Genomic DNA, 14456 nt, shown 5'->3' on the forward strand with positions numbered 1-14456 from the left:
CTTTCATATGTATATATATATATATATATATATATATATCCCTTAAAGGGATGGCAGTGACTGCACACACACAAACACACACACACACACAGACACGCACGCGCGTTATTGTGATTGTTGACAGCAGACAGCAGACTGAAAAAAAAAAAAAAAAAAAAAAAAATCCAGGAACAGAAGTGCGACAAAAATACTCTGGGGCCCCCTAACCCCCCCTCTCCCCCCCCCCCCCCCCCCCCTCGCCGCTCCCCTCCTCCCACCAATACACAAAGCAAAGAAAAGAAGAAAAAAAAGGGATAAAACTAAAACACAATGGAGATGTCCAAATAATACTGTGACATACTAAAGCTCGTTCTTCTAGGATGTCAAACCTACAAACAAGCATTCCCCGAGCGCGCGCATGCAGACAGTCAATGTACTGTTCAAAGTTCACACCTCGTCTGAAAACACGCTCGCACCCCCCACCTCCCCTCCCCCCCCCCCCACACACACACCCCCACCCCTCCGCCTTCATTTCCCTCCCCCAACCCCCGCACAAACACGGGCCCTCTTCCGGCAACACATACATAAAAAAAGTGTTCACAAAAAACAACAGTTAAAGCCAATCCAATTCAAAAACGACACAGCGGTTGAACACTGGTACCTGCTGCGAACATTAGTGACGCGATAAAGAAAGAGAGAGAGAGAGAGAGAGAGAGAGAGAGAGAGAGAGAGAGAGACAGAGAGAGACAGAGAGAGAGACAGGGACAGAGGCACACACACACACACACACACACACACACACACACACACACACAGGCAGACAGACAGTCATACTGACAGACAAAGACAGACAGACAGAAGAATAACAGAAACAAACATTGATGATTTTTTTTTATCCTCCTTCTTCTCCTTCTTCTGTCCACATCATGCCAACCCCACCGCCCACCCCCACCCCGCCACCCTCGCCCCCTTCCCCGCCTTTTATTTCTGTCCAACCTGTCGCGTGCGCCGGTGTGAAACGGATAGTCAACGTCACGCATCGCTGCCTAACAGTTCCAGAACGCTGCCCGCACGTGCACGCGTGAAAGGTGAACACGACAGATCGACCTCACTGCTCCTCGCCTCCCTGTCTCTTCCCCCCCCACCCCCCCGACCTCCCCTCCCGCCCCACCTCACTCTCTCTGTCTCTCTCCAGCAGGTGATACTTGAAGCGAAACGGCATTGAAACGGAATGGACTGTGCTTCGAATAAAATCAATACTGTTTTACGATAATAGAAATAGTAAATTATGGTAAGCCGAGGTTTCCAAAATCTGCTTTGATTTACGTTTTCAGTTTCTCAAGGAGGCTTCACTCAGTTCGGACAGATCCATATACGCCACACCACATCCAGCGGCTGGGCAGGTGTCTGAAAGCACCAACGCGCTTGTGCAGGCGCGCGCGCGCGCACACACACACACACACACACACACACTATATATATATATATATATAATACAAAGTTGAAAAACCAACACCTATTTTGTTACAAACAAAACAAAAACAAAAATACAAACATAATATATACGTCATCTGTCGAAGAAATCCGTTCTCACACACACACACACACACACACACATCTCTCTCTCTGTGTGTGTGTGTGTGTGTGTGTGTGTGTGTGTGTGTGTGTGCGTGCGTGTGAGAACGGATCTCTTCGACAGAGGACAACACTTTTTTGTTGTCATGGGTTCTTTTTCAGAGCAGCAAGTGTGTGCTACACACGAGACCTCGGTTCATCGTGTCATGAGAATGACCAGACGCTCAGTTTGATTTTCCAGTCGGCAAACTTGGGGAGAGAGAGCGAGGGCAAGAGCGGGATTCGAACCTCGACCCTCACGGACACTGTATTAACAGATAAGCAGCATATTCACCATTCCGCAGCCTTCTTCAAATCACCGGATTAAAAAACAAAACAAAAAAACTCCACATGATTTATTTTACAGAATGTGTACGCCGCAATTTTACAATGTGAATCTATTTTTGTTATACTTCACCTCGATCCTATCCACTCCCCGCCCCCCCACCACTCCCCTCCCTACCCTTCGGCTCCTTCTCCCCCTTCGAAACGAAGAGATGGGACCGAATAGATTGAATATTGGTGTGTGTGTGTGTGTGTGTGTGTGTGTGTGTGTGTGTGTGTGTGTGTGTGTGTGTGTGTGTGTGTTCTTGTTTAGGTTTTTTACGCTCTGAGGATGCGAAATCAATAGATAAAATATCATAAATATTTATGACTAAAAAAGATCACGTCAAGTTATATAATACTAACCGGGCGTGTTGTGTTGGTATCAAAGCAGTCCATCCACTCTGACTTATATTTTCTTCTGTAGTATGAAAAAAGTTGACTGGTTGTTTAAAAAAGAGTTATAAGAACGGAAGGATCTGTGTCAATTCACGGACTATCTGAGTGCATGTGTGTGTGTGTGTGTGTGTGTGTGTGTGTGTGTGTGTGTGTGTGTGTGTGTGTGTGTGTCTGTGTCTTTGTTGGTTGTGCGTGTGCGTGTGAGTGTGTGTGTGTGTTTGTTCTTGTTTAGATTTTTACGCTTTGAGGATGCGAAATCAATAGATGAAATAACATATAAACAGCAAAGCAAATAAGCGTTTAAACGAATAAACAAATAAAGTAACGAGTAGATAGTATAGAGGAACAAAACAAACAAACAAGCTTACAAACAAATAAATCACCCAGACTCCCTAAACAAGGACTCACGATGATCTGCTCTCTCTCTGTCTCTCTGTGTCTGTCTCTCTCTCTCTCTCAGTGTCCTCTCCTACTTTTGACACCGAAGCACGTACGCTAAATTGAACGAAACACATACATTTTGGTCCTCTTTCCCTTATCCCTGCAAGCCAAACAACCGCCACACCCCCCTCAACCCTAGCCCCCTTTCCCAAAGCCATCATATCGAGGCCTCCTTCCAAACCATCACCCCTCTCCTCCCCACCCACCCCCCACACACACCGCCATCTCAACGCCCCCTCACAGTGCCCACTTTCCAATGAAACAAGCCAACACGGTTCTAATTGGTCGCCTACGGTCAGATCCCTTATGCCTCAGAAATGGGGGAACGAAATGGGGGCGGTGGGGGGTGAGGGGGCACGGGATGGTGGATTTGGAAGGGGGTGTTGGAAGGGGGCCGGGGGGGTTGAGGGGGGGTGTGTGTGAAAGATGGGGAGATGGGTCAGGGTGTAGAGGTGGGATGATGGTGGTTGGGTTGTGGTGGTGGTGGGGTGAGGGGTGTGGGGGCGGTTGGTTGGGGGTGGGGGCAACACTGGCCAGTACACCCCCGCTATCTTCTGGCGCCGTTGTAAACCTGTATATGATTATTATCGTTACCATCATCATCATCATCATCATCTCCTTCTCCTGCCCACACTTTCCCATCCATCCCCCTCACCCACCCCTCGTCCTCCTCCTCCTCCCCGTTCTTCACCCACACCCCTCGTCTCTCGTTCGAGGCCCCCCCACCACCTCCACACCCTGTCCACCCCCACCCTCTTCTCCCACCAGCCACCTCCCTCACTTTACCACCCGACCCCCCTCTGTCTCTCCCCTTTTTCTTGCCGCTGCTGCTGCTGATCCCTATTGACCTACAATAATCTACGGATACGTTGAGTATCTGGGGCATATATCCAGGAGGGGTGGGGGTAGGGTTCGGGGTGGGATCGGATGTCGTAACGTGAGGCGTAGGGAGATGGGGGGATGGGGACAATAAGGATAAAGAAATAAAGAAAATCAAACAAGCAAACAAACAAAGTTCCCTTTCCACCCAAACCCAGAACCTGAGAGACAGAGAGAGAGAGAGAGTGAGAGAGAGGATGGGTGTGAAGGAGCGAGAGAGAGAGAGAGAGAGAGAGAGAGAGAGACAGACAGACAGACAGACAGACAGACAGAGAGAAGAGAGAGGATGGGTGTGAAGGAGAGAGAGTCCAAACATCCAGTACAAAACACCAAACAACAGCTTAGAAACAAAAAAACAACAACAAAACAAAACAAAACAAAAAAAGAACCTACACAGACAGACTATGCATGACAAAGTGGTAGTAGAAGAGATGGCGTATAGAGGAGAAGCATGACAAAACACCAAATACAAAACAACATTTTTCTTCATAACAACCTTAACAATCAACGCCCTAAACCTCCCACCCCAATCCCCCTCCTTACCCAAATCATACGAAGGATTGGAGGAGGAGTACAAAGAAGAATAGCCAAATCTCGACACAATACAACAACAACCTTCCACCCTCTCCCCCCTTCCTACGTGCCCCCCTTCCCCCTTCTATCCAATCTGACAATTAAATCCTCACCTTCAACACCCTACCCCCTGCACCTCCTCACCCCCCCGTCCCCCTCGACAACCCTCCATAAAAAAGGGGAAGGTAATGCGATGTACAATCCCCTTCCCTGACACATATATCACGGGTGCCGAAAACCAGGAACAGGCATATCCATGCGGTCTGACCAAACTTGAGCCTAAGATCATCATCAATGAGACCGACGACGATTCTGATACACGGTGGGTGGAGTGAGAAAGCAGAGAGAGAGGAGGGGGGGGGGGGGGGCGGAGGGGGGGGGGGGTGGGGGAAGAGTGAAGAAGAGCGAGAGCGAGCGAGAGAGAGAGAGAGAGAGGGCCAAACGTGAGCCCAAGATCATCATCACCATCACTCCAACATGGCTGTGGGCACTGGTGAGACGACGACGATTCTGATAGACGGAGGGAAGGTGGAGTCAGAAAGTAGAGAGACAGGGAGAGAGAGAGAGAGAGAGAGAGAGAGAGAGAGAGAGAGAGAGAGAGAGAGAGAGAGAGAGAGAGAGAGAAATAGAGAGAGGGGGGCGGGTGGACAGAGAGATGGTGAAGAGAGAGAAAAAAGGAAATGATAGAGACCAACCGACACACAGACAGACAGATAGATAGATACATAAAGAGAGAGAGAGAGAATGAGATGAGAGAGAGAGAGAGAGAGAGAGAGAGAGAGAGAGAGAGAGAGAGATGAGAAACGGGGATAAAAATGAGAGGGTGAGAACAGAGAGAGAGAGAGAGAGAGAGAGAGAGAGAGAGAGAGAGAGAGAGAAAGAGAGAGAGAGAGAGAGAGAGAGAGAGAGAGAGAGAACGATTGTGGGAAGGACAGAAAAGATAACCGAAAGGACCGACCTTTCCTCTAAGGGTGGGTGGGGGTGCGGGAAGAAGAGGAAGAAGAAAAAGTCTGGGGCATGGGAGGAGACGGACTCTTGGGGCTAGGTAAGGGAGGGGGGGGGGGAGGGGAGGGGGAAAGAAAGAAGAATAAGAAGAAGAAGCAGAAGAAGAAGAAGACGCAGAAGAATGAGAAAGGGGCGAGAGGGGAGGACGAGGAGGAGGGGGTGAGCAGTTCCTTTTCAAACAGCAGTGCCATAATTAAAACGGGGCATCAGATGTTTCCAGACCCTATCACGGCATTACCCAGAGTTACGGCCGGCTCAAGATGAGGGTTGAGTTTCGCCCAACCACCGCCAGAGGGCAGGGCAGGCGTCGTTAGGGACGCGGAGAGTGGTTCCCTCCCTTGTTTGGAGTGCTAAGGCTCAGGGTTTTTTTTGCGGCGGGGAGGGGGTAAGGGGGTGGGGTGGGGGGGAGGAGGGAGGAGGTTGGCTAGAGCGGGGATCGAAAAAGCCTGCAATTGTGTTCTCTGTACTGTCTTTTCTTTTTTTTTCTCTCTCCTCTTTTTCCTGCCCTCTTCCTTCTCTTTCTTCACATCTCCTCCCCCCTTCCATACCCCCACCCCCTACTCAATCCGCTTCTTCCTCCTCCTCTCCTCCGTCCTCAACTTGCCGAAACTCCTCTCATCAAACAGCCTTGTGAAAACGTTGAGGAGGGGAAAAGGGAGATAATGGCACGTGGGTGGGTGATAGGAGGTGTAAAAGGGATGAGGGATGGAGGTGGGGGGTGGGGATGGTAGCGCGTGTGTGAAAACTCAGCTTGTTGCACGTGAACTGTAACGTGACAGTTGAAGACACTGGTAAAAGGGACAAAACAAAATAGAAATAAAAATGATTTTAAAAGGTGTGAAGAAATAAACGGAACAACAATGTGAATAAACTAGAAGGAAAAAAAAGAGAGAAAAAAGTGAAGAGGAGCTACGAAAGAGAGTTTGAGATGTGAGAATGGTTGTGAGCAAGCTGATAAAAGAAGAGGGATATTATGTGCGTGTGTGTGAGAGAGAGAGAGAGAGAGAGGAGGAGAAAGAGAGAGAGAGAGGGGGAGAGAGAGAGAGAGACGGACAGACAGAGACAGAGAGAGACAAAGACACGGATAGCTCTGGGCCACGCGACGTTTAAACAGACCAAGCATCGCTTTTCCAACGTGTACATGGCCACACACGCACACCGCAAGCGTTCACCCAATTACTGGAAGCGAACCTTGATAATTTACCGCTCCGCTTCGCTGGGACCTATTAAGGTCACACAGGTACAATATGTTGGCTGAAAGAAAATCATATTCCGAATAAAACCACGCCGCCGATTAAAACGGATAGGAGGAAGGTTTAAAGGGGGGGTGGGAGTTGGGGGTTGGGGTGTGGGGGGGGCGTAGTGTGGTGGGGTTGGAGAGGGAGTGTCGTGTAGGAATGGGGTGGGGGGGGGGAGAGAGAAAGGAGAGAGAAGAGAGAATAGACAGAGAGACAGAGAGAAATAGGAGATAGAAAAGGAAGAGAAGGAGGAGGATAGAAAAAGAGGAGGGGGAGGAGAGGAGGAGGGAGTGAAAAAAGGAGGTAGATGTTGAAGAGAGAGAGAGAGAGAGACAGAGACAGAGACAGAGAGACAGAGAGAGACAGACAGACAAACAGACACACAGCGAAGTAAGAAAGAAACACAGAGAGAGATATGACTGAATGATTGAGGAGACACACAGAGCGGGGAGAGAGAGAGAAAAAGAGAGAGAGAGTCAGAGGCAGAAAGAGAGAGAGAGAGAGAGAAATAGACAGACTGAAGAACTGAAAGTCAATTACCTTAACTAGCAAGCAACCTCTGGGACTGTCAGCATTGGAAGAAAGAACGCGAAACGTGAAGCAAAAAAAAAAAAAAAAGAAAGAAAAAAAGAAAGAAAAGAAGAAAGAGAGAGAGAGAGAGAGAGAGAGAGAGAGAGAGAGAGAGAGAGAGAGAGAGAACGAACGAACGGACGAACGAAATTGTTTTAATGAACTTTGGCCATGGACCACAAATCAAAACCAGGGGACTGGAGGGAGAAGAGAGAGAGAGAGAGAGAGAGAGAGAGAGAGAGAGAGAGAGAGAGAGAGAGAGAGAGAAGGAATTGATCTTTTTCAGTGAGCACAGAACAACCAAGCGCGACGATTGACTCTTTCTCTGTGTCTCCCTACTCCCTCTCCCCCCCCCTCTCTCTCTCTCTCTCTCCCCACACACACACCCTTCTTTTCTTTCAAACCCCACCTTCTGTTCTTTTCTCCCTGGTGTTCAGCACTACTGTTTCTTGGTCCAACAATGGCCGGGTTGTGAGTATGACTGATGAAAACTGAGCAGCACCCAGAGAACGATTAACGAGATCGATGCTAATGCACCCAGCAAATAGCCGTGTCCTGACTGAAACCTTTCTTTACTCCAAGACGGTGAGTAGGAGAGAGAGAGAGAGAGAGAGAGAGAGAGAGAGAGAGAGAGAGAGACAGACAGACAGACAGACAGACAGACAGACAGAGACAGAGAAATCGCACACTAACAAATTGCATCATAACAACAACGAAAATATTTGTTTGTAAAAAAAAAAAAGAAAGAAAAAAAAAGAGATTTACTCGGATACTAGCAAGTCTCACACGCACAGACAAACACACATGCGAGCACGTGCAACATTTTGTATCGTATCGTATCGTATCGTATTTTACTTTGTACTGAATTGCACTGCGTTGTGTTGCGTTGTGTATTACCAGTTCCCCTCCAAATGAATCCTTGGTCACTCGAGCACCAGTCCCGCAACGGCAGTACAGATGAACTAACTAACCAAATGAAACAACAACAACAACCACTAAAAACCCCCCCAAAAAAACCCCAACAACACACTTCTATCACCACAGACTTCCACGCGTGAGACAAGCGGAGTGCTGGCCCAGTGGTTACGCGTCCGCCTAGGAAGCGAGAGAACCTGAGCGCGCTGGTTCGAATCACGTCTCAGCCGCCGATATTATCTCCCCCTCCACTGGACCGTAAGTGGTGGTCTGGACACTTAGTCATTCGGATGAGACGATAAACCGAGGTCCTGTGTGCAGCATGCAATTAGCGCACGTACAAGAACCCACGGCGACAAAAAAGGGTTGTCCCTAGCAAATTTCTGTGGAAGAATCCACTTCGATGGTAAAAGCAAATAAAATCGAAGGCAGAAAAGAAAAAATGGGTGGTGCTGTCAGTGTAGCAATGCGCTCTCCCTGGGGGAGAGCAGCCCGAGTTCCATCCATACAGAGAAATCTGTTGTGACAAAAACGAGTTATTCATTATAACACAATACAATGCAAGATACCGCTTTGCCCAGAGAAAGTGCATCGCCACGGCACAGCACCTAGAAACTTAAATCAAATCATGCTGCAAATAAACAAAGCTGATCACAGAAGGAGCCATTTCAGGGCTGATCACCCGTCCGATCTTAAAACACCTTCAATGCTACGCAAGAATCGCATACGTAAACAGTGACATCACTAATGACGTCATCAGAAGAAGGGAAATAAATCTGGAAGCCTGAAAATTCGCACAGTTTATCTGGAGTGATATATCTCCAGACCAACTTATCAGTTTTAGGCTTATTGTTTTGGATATTGTTTTATGACTTGAAACACCATTTTCTACTGATTTTTTGTTTTTTCGCTTGGCACTGAAGGGGAAACCAATCAAAGAGAAACCAAGAATAATGTCAAAAGGTCAATTAAAACTTTTTTGAAAGAAAAAAAAGGAGCAAATCATCCACGCCCTGCTCAGTTTCAGTTTAGTTTCTCCAAGAGGCACCACTGCGTTCAGACAAACCCATACATGTTTCACTTCGCCACATCTGACCAGCAGCATAACCAGCCCAACGTGCTTGTATTGTCAGGCCTTGAGTGCATGTTTACATATTTGTGTACCTCTAAATGCATTTCTTTTTTTTTTTTTTTTTTTTACATAATTTTGCCAGAGGACAACACTTTAGTTGCCATGATTTCTTTTTTCAGGGCGCCAAGTGCGTGCTGCACACGGGACCTCGGTTCTTTGTCTCATCCGAAAGACTAGACCGCTCAGTTTGATTTTCCAGAGAAAGGGCGAGAGCGGGAGATTCGAACCCAGACCCTCACTAGACACTATGTTGCCAGATAAGCGTCTTAACCATTCATCCACCTTCCTCGTCTTCTTCAATCCACGTAAACTGTAAGCCGATTAAAAAAAAATAAAAAAATAAAGTGCTTGTCTCTTTCTTGGAAATGAACTACAACAGCCGGAAGAACATATCGAAACAGGGTCTTCAGGGAGGCAGCTGTGAAATGTTCGTGCCCGTTATCATACAGGTCCCAGCAGTCGATCAGCAGATACTTGATACTGCTATGATGCTGGTTGCATGGCACGCACCATGAGGCTTCTTCACTTAACCTCCCCACCCCCTACGCCCCTCCCCCCCGAACACCCCCTCCACCCACACCCTCCCCACACACACTCAAAGCTGAAAGAGGACAGGTGAAAGATTGGGGAGTGGAGGGGAGTGGGAGTGGAGAGTTGGTGATGGCTAAAAGACATGGTAGCGTAGCCCCCAGTCCGATATGCACGCCATGTCGATATATCGGGTCACCACCATTCCCGTCTTAGTGGGTGGTTTCATTTATTTATTTTTCTTATGTATCTGTTCACTTTGCAACTTCACATCAGATGGTCGCGGTCCTACTCTCTGCAAGACCATGCAGCCGAGAGACCTGTAGTTTCCGTGAGGCCTGAGACACTGTTTTCTTCTACCTGTAGCGTACCCCCCCCCCCCTCCACTCCCACTGTACTGGTTAGTTTGGGCTGTTACTGATAGGCTTTGGCTGACTGGGGTCGGTGTCATGATTGATATCGCTATTGGATTGTGTTGGCTTACAAGGCTGTGGCCTTTGATGTATGGCACCCCGGCATTCTCTCTCTGTCTCTGTCTCTCTCCCCCATCTCTCTCTCTCTCTCTCCCGCCCTCTGTGCCTCTGCCTCTCTCTGTGTCTCTCTCTGTTCTATCTCTATCTCTATCGAACGTACACGCCGCTTTCCTTTCAAACATTCACGCACACATACACATGCACAACACATACACAAGCACGCATGCACGCACGCACTCACATTTACACACGCACGCACGCAGGCACGCACACATACACACGCACGCACGCACACACACACACAAGAACGCATAAACATATACACGCACATAAACACACACGCACACCTACATATACGCGCGCTCACACACACATAGACACACACACACACACACACACGCGCGCGCGCGTGCACACACACATACACACACACACACACGATGTCCACTCCTTCTCTTCTCGAGAAGCAACCACCCCCACCACGACACCACCCTATCCATCTCCGACCCCCCAACCCCCACCCTCACCACTCCACCTTACCTTACCCCCATCTACCCCACTTTACCACCATCACTATCCGACACACACACACACACACACACACACACACACACACACACACCACCACCACCACCACGACAAAAACAAAATGGCCGAGCTGTAAAGACTTCCATCTCCCCTCACCCTCACACGCCCCCCCAACCACCACCCCCACCACCACCTCAACAACCACCACCACCACCGCCATCACCACCACCACCTTCCCATCGTGGGCTGACCCCCACCCCCACCCCTTACCTCCTCCCCCTAAGCTAAAGGGTGATCACTCCTCTAGTAGCGTCTGCCCCCAAGAGAGTGCTCCCCCCTTGACTTGGGAGGCTGGTGGGGGTCTGGGGGGGAGTAGAAGGGGGGGGGGGGATCGCTGTGATGCAGGTGCACTGTAGGGCGGTCCGGGAGCCTTAATTGGGGAGTTGGGTCACGGATGATGCCAGACTCCTCTGTCTCTGCCCACCTGCCCCTGCCCTGGACTGCTTCTCTCCCAGGACCAATTAGAGGCCGCCCGGCCAGCCCCCCCCGCACGCCCCCCCCCCTCCCACCGCCAACCCCTCACAACCCTCTCACCCTGAGTTGCCTTTACTTGGCTTGGCTTGCTTGGCTTGCTTGCTTGCCGCGGTGTGTGGTGGTTGTGGTGGTGTATGGTGTGGTGGTGGTGTGTGTTGTGTGGTGTGAGGTCGGGGGTAAAGGGGGTGTGTGGGTGTGGACGTGGGTGGGTGTGAAGGTGTGGAGAGAGGTGGATTGTTGGGTTGTTGGGTTGGGGTGGAGTGGAGGGTGGATAGAGGTGGAGGGACGAAGGGGAGTAGTAAGGGGAGTGGGGTACAGAGAGAGAGAGAGAGAGCGAGAGAGAGAGAGAGAGAGAGAGAGAGAGACAGAGAGACAGACTGAGACAGAGAGACAGGCAGGCAGACAGACCGAGACAGGTAGACAGAGAAAGTCCAAACGACAAAGACAGAAAAGGTGGGTCTTAGGATTAAAAAAGATCTGTATCACTATACAACGAAATACAAACTTTCAGACTACACAACTACAGCGAACGAAGCAGAGGCAACAACACAACCAAGAGCGGGTGAGTCATTATCAGTAGTCCTCGACTCGGGGTCAGGGGAACAATCTTGTTGAAAGCTGGTCTTTCTGCTCTTTCTTTCTTTCTATCTTTCTCGTTCCACCGTCAAGCTTCGCTTCGCACACACACACACAGAGAGAGAGAGAGAGAGAGAGAGAGAGAGAGAGAGAACAAAACAACAGCAACAACAAAACCGATCACGCTGGCGCAAGTTGTCTAATCGTTCGATTGTACAGCAGCATTATCGACTGATCATTTTTAAAAAGCATCTGCTGCAGGCATGACACATCCCATGGTTATCCGTTCATCTCGTGGTGTGCTGGTGCGCTTGATTAACCATACATTAAAAAAAAATATTTAAAGAAACGAGATCTGAAAAACGTCAGGCAAAAGCCCCCCAAAACAAAAATAAAACAACAAAACAAAACAAAACAAAAAGAACATCTGATTTTGCGTTTCACGGACTCCCACTAAACTGTTAATTCCGCGTTTTTAGCACTGGAGTGTCAAACCTTCACCGATAGCAATTCATTTTCAAGTTCCCAGGTTTCTTCTTTGAGTTTTGTTCTCTCTCTCTCTCTCTTTGAAGTTGATTGTCTTTGTTTTTTCTTCTTCTTCTTTTTCCTTTTTTCTATTTTTGTTTTTTCTCTTTCATGAATATTGAACGTTGGTGAACCCCTGCTATGTATGCTGGATTCTGTTATTGAATCAAAAACTAAACAGATTTCACAAGATTTTATCAGTGCTTTTATCTCAGGGAAGCGCAATGGGGGGAAAAAAAGAAAGAGAGAGAAAGAAATGAAAGGGGGAAACGGGTATGTGTTTGTGACCGGAAAAAAAGGGACATGAATGAATGAATTGATGAATATGGAATTGAGGAAACTTGTATTTGGCTGCTGTATCTGCTCTCTCTCTCTCTCTCTCCTTTCCGTGTGTGTGTGTGTGTGTGTGTGTGTGTGTGTGTGTGTGTGTGTGTGTGTGTGTGTGTGTGTGTGTGTGTGTGAATGAATTTCGTCTCTTTCGCAGTTGAATGTCAGTCACAACTGTAGTTTAGTGCGTTTTGTTTTGTTTAGTTGTATCGCATCGTATCGCATCGCGTCGTATCGCGTCGCGTCGCGTCACGTTGCGTTGTGTTGTGTTGCGTTGCAGTGCGTTGTGTTGTGTTATGCTTCTTTTCGCCACATGAGATTTTTCTGTGTGAAAAACCGAGTTGCTTTAATCCTTGAGTGGTGGTGGTCTGGGTGTCTGTCCTTCAATTCGGATGACACGACAGTGTGCATGCACTAAACTCGGCAAAACAACCCCACGGCAAAGAATCATTCCCTGTAAAAAAACAAACAAACAAACAAAAAACCCAAGACAAAAACAAAACGTATGTTGAAAACTCCACTTTGGTGGGAAAACACACACACTTGCTGACTTTTTTTTTTGTTTCGTTTTTCAAAGGGTGGCGCTGCACAGTGGCGACGCGGTCTCCCCGTGAAGAAGGACTCGAGTTTCATTCAGAGAAATCTGTCATGATGAAAACAAATAAGTACAATACGATACGACACGATACAATACAATACAATACGATACGATACAATACAACACAATACGTTACGATACAATACGACACAATACGATACGATACAATACAATACGATACAATACAATACGACACAATACGATACGATACAATACAACACGATACAATACGATACGATATAATACAATACGATACGATACAACACAATACAATACGATATAATACAACACGATACAATACGATACGATATAATACAATACGATACGTTACAACACAATACGATACGATACGATACGGTACGATATGACACGATACAATACGATACCATACGATACAATACAATACGATACGATACGACACGATACAATACGATACGATACGATACAATACGATACGATACGATACAATACAATACGAAACAACACAGTCATATTGGTCAATCAAATCATCTGGAGTTTTTTGTTGAAAAAAAAAAAGAGAGAATGTGTCGCATTCACAACCACGCAATACATAGGGAAAAGGGCCAGTGCAGATTCACAGGACAGTCGCACATGCTGACCACACTATCAGGCTGTACTGTCAGTTCTGGAGGGCTGCCAATAATCATAGACCGCTGGCTGTGATCGTTAATTGGGGTCTGGTGAAGAGATGATGATGATATCAATGTCAATAGTTCACACTCTGATACCAGCTGACGAGCTGGCGTTTGACACGCTGTCGTGAGCCGAGTGATACGGGGCTTGTTTGAGTGGTTTTTATCGTGTGTTTTTTTTTCCTTTCTTTTTTTTTTTTTCTCAGAATAATCCGAGGCAGTGTTATGGATCAGTTTCCTATGTTTTGAGCGTGTCCGTATATTTTCATGAATGAATGAATGATATAGGACTACTTATATAGCGCCTATTCCTGGTCGGAGACCGAGAAATCATATATTTTTTTATGAATGAATGAACGATATAGAGATACTTATGAAGCGCCCCATTCTCGGTCGGGGACCAAAAAATGAGTGGGGGTAATAGGTCATAATTATTATTGATAGAGCATGCGTTAATTATATGTTGTATTCGAGAACTGGTTAACGTTAACACAATTCATGTATTAGTTGTTTTACAGGTTTATTGAGATTTTTTTTTTTTTTTTTTCATTTTCTTTGTTAACCCCCATGGCCCTAAGGCGAAGAAAGAAAGGAAATTAAATCCTAAATCTTTCTTCTTCTTGTGGCTTTGGCGGTTTTTTTTTC

Source organism: Babylonia areolata, chromosome 15, assembly GCF_041734735.1.
Source record: "Babylonia areolata isolate BAREFJ2019XMU chromosome 15, ASM4173473v1, whole genome shotgun sequence".
Classification (NCBI taxonomy): domain Eukaryota; kingdom Metazoa; phylum Mollusca; class Gastropoda; order Neogastropoda; family Buccinidae; genus Babylonia; species Babylonia areolata.